Below are 7,894 nucleotides of genomic sequence, written 5' to 3' on the forward strand. Positions count from 1 at the left end.
GATCAGATTATTCCATGTGATTGTACTGAGTATGCTATTGTATGGAGCGGAGATATGGCTGATGACAGTGACTAACACAACGAGATTGGAAGCTGCCCATCACAAATAGCTGAGGAACATACTTCACATTTCATAGAATCATAGAAATGTTGGGTTGGAAAGGACTCCTCAAGAAGCCATTAAGAAATTGAGAATTTCATGGAAAGACAAAATAACAAATGTGAAAGTAAGGGAGCTGACAGAGCAGGACGTGTTAGAAAATATCATCAAAGAAAGAAGGCTCAGGTGATCAGGACATGTACACCATATGGAGATAGGAGACATGCTAAGCAAGCATTGATTTAGGTAGCTGAGAGAGGAAAGAGAAACAGAGGAAGGTCAAGGAAGAACTGGTACAAGACAGTGACAGAGGACATTGAATGCTCTGGCATTCAATAGGGAAGAAGTACTACAACTAGTGAGTGACCATAATCAGGGGAGAGTCTGGATTGCCTCATGTGTCAGTGGCATAAGCAGAACTCAGATCTAAGATAAGGGTCCGTATATCCCGTTGAGTAGTATCCTGCTTTCATATTAAGGTGAGGACTTTTGATACAGCGTGTAGGCTCTAGAGCAGAAATTGACTAAGTGTCCCATTGTTCCCATTGAGGAAAATGGGAATCTGCTCAGGTGCAGATACCTATCTATGCACAGAACAAAAGAAGTATCATACTGGAGAAGACAAGTCCATCTAGTCCAGAATACTGGTTATTACAGTGTCCAGTACCACATGCTTCTGTGGTATGTGCATCACCCCCAGAAGATAATTGGAATAACCTGCCATAAGGAGAAATTACTTGCTCTGTCAAATAGCGGTAGGCTCATGCCCTGAAGCATGAGGACTACATTTTTTTTAACCTTTCTAAAATAACTGTGGATATTATTATTCATTTAAACATGTAAACCTTTTTTGAATCCTATTAAGCTCCGGCCTCAACGATATCTTGGGCAATGACCACTATAGCATTATGTGATATGTAATTAAAAACAATTTCCTTTTGTCAGCTTTAAATTTGTTGCCTTTTAATTTCTCTGAATGTTCCCATCTTCTTGTATTATGCAAAACCATGCATTAAGAGCTCCCAGTTTATCTTTATATACCATTCATTATTTTGTATACCTCTATCATCGCCTTTCAAAAGCAAATAGTTCATTTTTTTCAGTCCCTCTTTGTATGGAAGGCTTTTCACGCTGTAATCCATTCTCATCACCCATCTCTGTGGAGAAAATTCCTTTCTGATCCTCATACCTTAAGTGATCAGTAAGTGAAGCAAGAGATTTGATTATGCTTATTATACCCTTAGCGTACCTAACTACAAATATTATTAATAACAAAATTATCCAATTGCTTTTAAAATCCAATATTATTTGTCTTGCTTATTTCTTTTGGAACAGTGAATTCCACAGGTTGACTAAAAACTGTGTAAAGTTAAGGATATTTATTTTTTCGTTTAAAATGTTTTTGTACTATATGACACAATGAAAAGGCCCATCTTCAAAGATGTTATCTAGTGGTGCCAAACCTTGTAAGGCAGGAGGAAACAAAATATCTTTGTGGGGAGGAACATACATTTTGAAGGAAAAAACAAAAATCCAACCTTGAACTGGATTTCAAACTTGTTTCCACTGTCCCAGGTTTGGTGTAGCTTAATGCAATGCCTGCCACTAGTTTAGCACTTGCCACTTGAAAGCCAGGCTGGACAAAACTCCAAATAAAACATCAAAAGAGGGCCTGTGGTTAACAAGGGGATTGAGACTTCCTGGACTACACGGATGTGTGAAGAAAGGATCTGGAAGGCACAACAAGGCTGCTGTGAGGACCACACCCCACAAATGATTATAAAGTGTTTATTGTGCTCAACTTGACCCCTTTCCTGTAACTTGGGGCCTCTTTTGAGCATTTTTTTTAGTGTTATACTAGATATGTATTTTTCTGTTTATATTTCATTTTATGATTTTTTCTGTATTTTTTTCTGTGACTCCCATAAACTTTGCTCTTCTGTTATGTACCTGGGATTGGAGTTGCAGATTGCCTATTCGGTACCTTGGAGTAAAGGAACCTGTAGTCTGATCTGATAGGCAGCAGAGCCAGGAATAGAGGACTGCAGTACCTGGTCAAGGCCTAACTGAGCCTCCATTGTCTTCCCCATGAAATACCAGATAGTAACTAGAACGGACTAATGTGAGCCTGGGGTGAGCCCAAAGAGTCACTGTGTTTGGCTGACGTTGCCATTCAGCCAAACACAGGGAAACCCTTTAAGTCTTTTCCTTTCCAGGGCAAATAATCCTATTTTTTTCAATCATCTTTGTATGAAACACTGGCTATTCTTCTAACCATTTTTCCTGCCCTTCTCTGGCCTCTTATTTCACCAGCTGAGTAAGCTGATATCCTGCCATAAAAATAAATCCATGTAGATAATTAGCTTTTGAAACAGTGATGTTTACCAATCACTGCATGAACTAAATATCAGACATTATACCACCATGGAAACAACCTGCTATTGTATGTCATGAATGTAAAATAATATGAGGCACAGAGTACAGAACTGCACATGAATGAGAGAGACACAGGGCACGCTGCATGACCTACAACAGGATTCAGTATTTGTGTAATCAGGGAGAATTGGCCAAATTATTCATGAGTCTCAGGGAGGCAGAGATGAAATATGTGGTCTATGGCCAAATAAAATAATATTTTTCTTGTGGAAAAGTCAAGATTATGATTATCATGTTATTTTAAACTTTATTCATACAGTGATCATTTTAGGAACATCACATAATTTGTGGTCTTGCAATTTATTTGTAAAAGGATTTATTTATTTGTAAAATTTATTTATAAAAAAATTATTTGTAAAAACTGGCTTTTTGATCTTGCAAAACAACAGTTATTATGATTTCTATCCCGGGCTTTTTATAAAGAGGAGTGCTTTTTAAAAATAATTTAAACTGATAGATAATTTGTCAATAAGATGGTTAAAGCAGGAGGAAAACTTCCAAAGGAATAAAACTAGTCACATTTTAATAATAAAGATTTACTCTTGAGGAAGTTGCATGATTTGTGTGAGTCTAATATTAGAAAGCTAATCCAAAGCTATATTCTCTAGTGTCATACCACACTTGTCAGGAAGCTGATATATTATTTGGATTCATATTAGCAGCTGTAAATAGGAAACAGAGCCTAGGACTTGACCTTTAAGTCAGTGGTATCTCTAGGGATAAAGAGCCTGTTTTATACCTAATCAACAACTGGATGTCACCAGTGCATGGCCATAACACAGTGGGTGCAGAATTTATCCTGAAGCAAAAAATGTGATTGCCTAGGTCTTGTTAATTGTTTCAGAAGTCCAGTTTAACGTGGTTGTGTGTATTTCTCAAGAGAGTTACATGGAAGAGGGAAAACACCCTCTGTTAAAAAAAAACCCACAAAAAACAGAGTACTGTATTGCAATTAACTCCTTCTGTGCCGTAATATATAGGGCTTAGTCCTGCAAGGTGGTTGCAACTGCAACCCCAGTTGAGCCAAGCACTTAAGCACATGAGTAGCAGGAACATTAAGTACGTGAGTAGGTCCACTGATGTTTAGCACATGCTGGCCTGGGCAGAATCAGGGTCAGAGTGCTGAGCAACTTGCAGGATCAGAGTTTTATAGCTTTAGATGTATGTTGTATGCCAGGCTTTCCTGTTAAATAGACTTAAAATATGTACTTATAATTTCTTCCTGCATGTATGTAGTTATGTCTGAATACAACTGTAAAAATGTATGGTTGAATTCACTGGTGATCTTACAACTGGCAAATTCCTAGCTGTTCAGTAGCATCTCACCCACAGAAAGCTGTGTTTTAGTGATGGAGAAGTTCTGAATATTACCTTTTAGCTTCATAACAGTGATCTCCTATGAGGTATAGAGCACTTTCCAGCTGTTCTCTTTCCAGAACTGATCATATCAATCGCTGTTATGTGTCTATACAAAACAGAATACTATATACAATAGACAAGGACTTTGAGGGGAAAAACTCTCAAAAAAGGTTTGTATGGTTATTTGTCTTACAGACTGTATGGGATCAATTTACAGCAGTGTCTAAATATCAGTAATTTTTGCAGGAGTTGGGTCACGTTTCCAACAGAATTTGTCTGAACTTGTGCAATATGCTGCAGAGATAAATGAGTAAACTGAATTCTTCTTTTTTTTCCCTGTAAATGAGAGGGCGGGATTTATAAAGGAAGCTGAACACTTAGGAAGACTTGGTACAGGTTTCATTCCTCAGCACCAAAGCATAACCTGCTGATTTGTAAATATATGACTTACTGCTACAAATAAAACGTTTATAATCAGAGAAAATTTGACATGACACATATTGTAATTATGTCTTTCTTGTGGATGGCATTTTGATTTTGAAAATCTGTGGATAATTCAGCAGATATTTCCTCAAAAGGCTCAGATACTTACCCCAGGTGGGCTTTAGCAGCAAGGAATTCTGGCTTTCATAGATTATACTTTTGTAGTCAAATTGATATTAGGAAAGGGTTAGTTTATTTGGTAACAGAGCAATTATCTGTTTTTATATAACTTTTTTTCAAGCACTAAGTCTTTAGTACAAAAAATAATCAAAAATATTTACTCTTTTACAGGTTGTTATTTCTAATAAATACTCTGAGAATATTTCTTAGATAGAAGAAGTTTGTGTCAGTTGTATCTGCATGACATTATCCAGAAAAAAATGAAATAAAATTGGATCTTCCCTTCCATAATGTGCGTAACTAGGTCTGCAGCATTCTGTATTCTGGGGTTTCTAGCCCAGATTAATTTTAAGATAGTCCTTTGGGCCCAGATCCACAAAGGTACTTAGGCTCCTAAATCCCATTTTTAGGCACCACTGTTATCCACACTCCCCCTGCTCAGCTGCCACCTAACCCTGTAGGTGCCTAAACTCATTCCGCATCTGTTTATTTCAGTAAAAGCTCACTGGGTGCCTATATTTCTGCCTCTGGGCATGTGCACTTCTGCCTCACTTTAGGTGTCTGTACTCCTGTCTCCCACCTAAGTCCCAGTGTGATCTGCAAAGCAGGAGAATACAGGCATTCCTGTTGCCTGCACGGCCCAGTCTGGTAGGTGTGCTCAGAGGCTACTGAGCTCCACACAAAACAGCTGGGAGGGTGGGGGGAAGGAGGAATCTACTTCATAAACTTTTAGCCCAGAGGTTAGGGCAATCAGCTGGGATTCAGGAGACTCCCAGTTCAGTTTCCAGTCTGCCTGACAAGACAGGAACAGGACTTGAGCAGGGCACTGCCACCTGCTGGATGTGTGTCCCAGTCACTGGACTATGGGACATTCTGGTGTGAGTCTTTCTCCATTTCTCCTACTACAGTTGTGTCACTTGAATTAACTAATGGAATAATTAAATATTATTTGGGCCAGTGAAAGTGTGAAGATCCCTCTGTAGTCCAGTATGTAGGGCCCTCCCCTGAGAGGTAACAGATCCCCACCCAAGTCCCTTCTTCTCCTGAGGCAGATGGGAGTCTTGAACAAGGGGGGTCTTCCACATCCCAGGTGAGTATCCTAACTGTGGGGCTAAAAATTAGAGGTGCCGTCCATCCTGCTGGTCTTCTTGTGCGACACAAATGCCTAACCTCATTTTCCCAAATCAATACCTAGATACAGGGATCAATTGTAAACATGTTGTTGTAATTCATTATGTTTTCGTAATGATATTTTGAATTGTTTGTACATCAGTCTTTGTGCTCCGTGGGGGAGGGCGATTAAATATATTTCTCATCTATCAGCCTATAACAGACAGTTGTGTGAAAAACGAGCAGACTTTTTGTGGTTTATTTTCAATGACGTGACCTTCCTTACACAAGGAACTATATTCTCCAATGGAAGTGTTCTGCTGAAATGCATTTCCTGATTAGTTTAATAAGTATGTTGAATAATTTACTTCTGACAGGGAGGGACATAGATTTGTGATGATGTTAAACATAATTTTATCCTCAACTTTTCTTAGAAAATAATTTGTAAATGATCAGGATAAAGTTATAAGGCTCCATCCAGCCAGGTGCTGAGTGCCTCCTGCAGAAAGGGCAGTATCTTGCAGAACCTGGCTCATAGTATTAGCAAAAATCTATACAGTAGAAAGATGCATTACTCATGATCAATACACTTATTTAAGCATTTTGCTGCAGAAGACTACTTTGGTGATGGAATTTAGCATGTTTCTTAATCTGAAAGAGAATTAGCCGCAATGAATTAGCATAAATTATACTTCTATAATTTTGTATTACTCATTGCAAAGAATACTTTTCATTATAATCCTCACCAAATTGTGTGTGTGTGTAAATTAGATCTTTGTACCTCTCCTTTGCTTTCTTCTCTTTTATTCTATGTTTAGACTAGGAGCTGCGGTGTGGTTCCCAGTTCGCATACACATATTCATGCTAGCTCTGACTGTACTAGTGTAGCTGTGGTGGCATGGCTAAACCACACTGCTGCTGTCCATGCTACCCCGGCTACTTAACTCACACTCGCAGTAGCTCTCATCGAGCTAGCATGAGGATGTGTAGTGAGCTGGGAATCACAACTCTAGCACATAGTGTAGACGTAGCCTTAAAGAGAGCATTTTCTGCTGAAAACTCAAGATTTTAACAGGGTTTAGTTTTCATGGCAGACTAAAATATAATTACTTTTGGCCTATAGGAGCCACCTAGGGTTTCACTTTGGCCCCATGTATAGTTTGTAGAAAACTCAAATTAAAAACTCTGCACCCAACACAAATAGAAAAAGAAAATTACAGTAGAATATATTATGATTATTTTGTAATAGGTTGAAAAGAAAGGCCCCTGGATTTAATGTGCCGTGTTCCATCTAGTCAGTCATGTAATATAAATGACTAGTTAAATGAACCTCCCTGTATAATCTTCTTCTGCATTTTTTTTTTTAAAAACCCCTGTGCTTCATTTCTTTTTTTCATTGGGCAGTAATCTGAAGAGCATCCATTTTATGCTGTATTGAGATTCAGTATCTCCTAAAAGGAGATTAAAATCAAGTGGTATCTGCATTTTACATTTTTGTTGTTAAGTTAGCTCAGTTCAGCTAGAATGCATGTGCCCTTCTTAGATGATACAGCACTCCGCATGTACAAACATTAACATTTAAACTATAATTGGAGAATTTGGTTCAGTAGTCCTTTTTGCTGAAGACCTATTTTTGTCATGAAATAAGCCTGCCACCTGCTGGAGGTGCTTCTGTAATGAATGTTGTCTCATTGGAAGGATTGTGTCCGCAGGTCTGTGCAGATGATCTTCCCTTCTCCAACTTGGCAGAGTGGTGTCCATCCACTGGACCCTGCCAGGCAACTTTCCTGCTGCTCTGGGGATCTGCATAAGTGAAAGGCGTGGGAGGCAGCAGGCTGGAGAAGGGATCAAGACAGTGCTGAAAGGCTGCACATTGTCCTCTCTCCTTCTAGCCCAGCAGAGGCGATTTTTTGTATGGCCTACCTCTGTTATATCCTCGCTTCCAGGGAGCACATGTGCACATAGTTGGGGACAGATAGCTAGTGTGGAGATACAGAGCTCCATGTAAATGGCCTTTGTTTCTCATTGATACTTCAAGCTGCACAGGGTGTAGGGCTGAGTCCCATGACTCTTTTAGTGGTGGGGGTGGAGTAGGGAAGGGAGGGGAGGGAAGGGGGCAGCCTTCTTGACAGGACAACATGAGAAATCTGTGCTAGGGGAACCTCATGCTTGTCCACTTACAGAGTGCACAGAGTGCAGGTTTGGTCATGGAAAGAGGAGATCTGACCCCCTGAGGCAGCATAGAGTTAGACCCCAATGTGGAGGCTTACCAGGGGATGATTTGGCC

Source organism: Lepidochelys kempii, chromosome 4 (genome assembly GCF_965140265.1).
Source record: "Lepidochelys kempii isolate rLepKem1 chromosome 4, rLepKem1.hap2, whole genome shotgun sequence".
NCBI classification, from domain to species: domain Eukaryota; kingdom Metazoa; phylum Chordata; order Testudines; family Cheloniidae; genus Lepidochelys; species Lepidochelys kempii.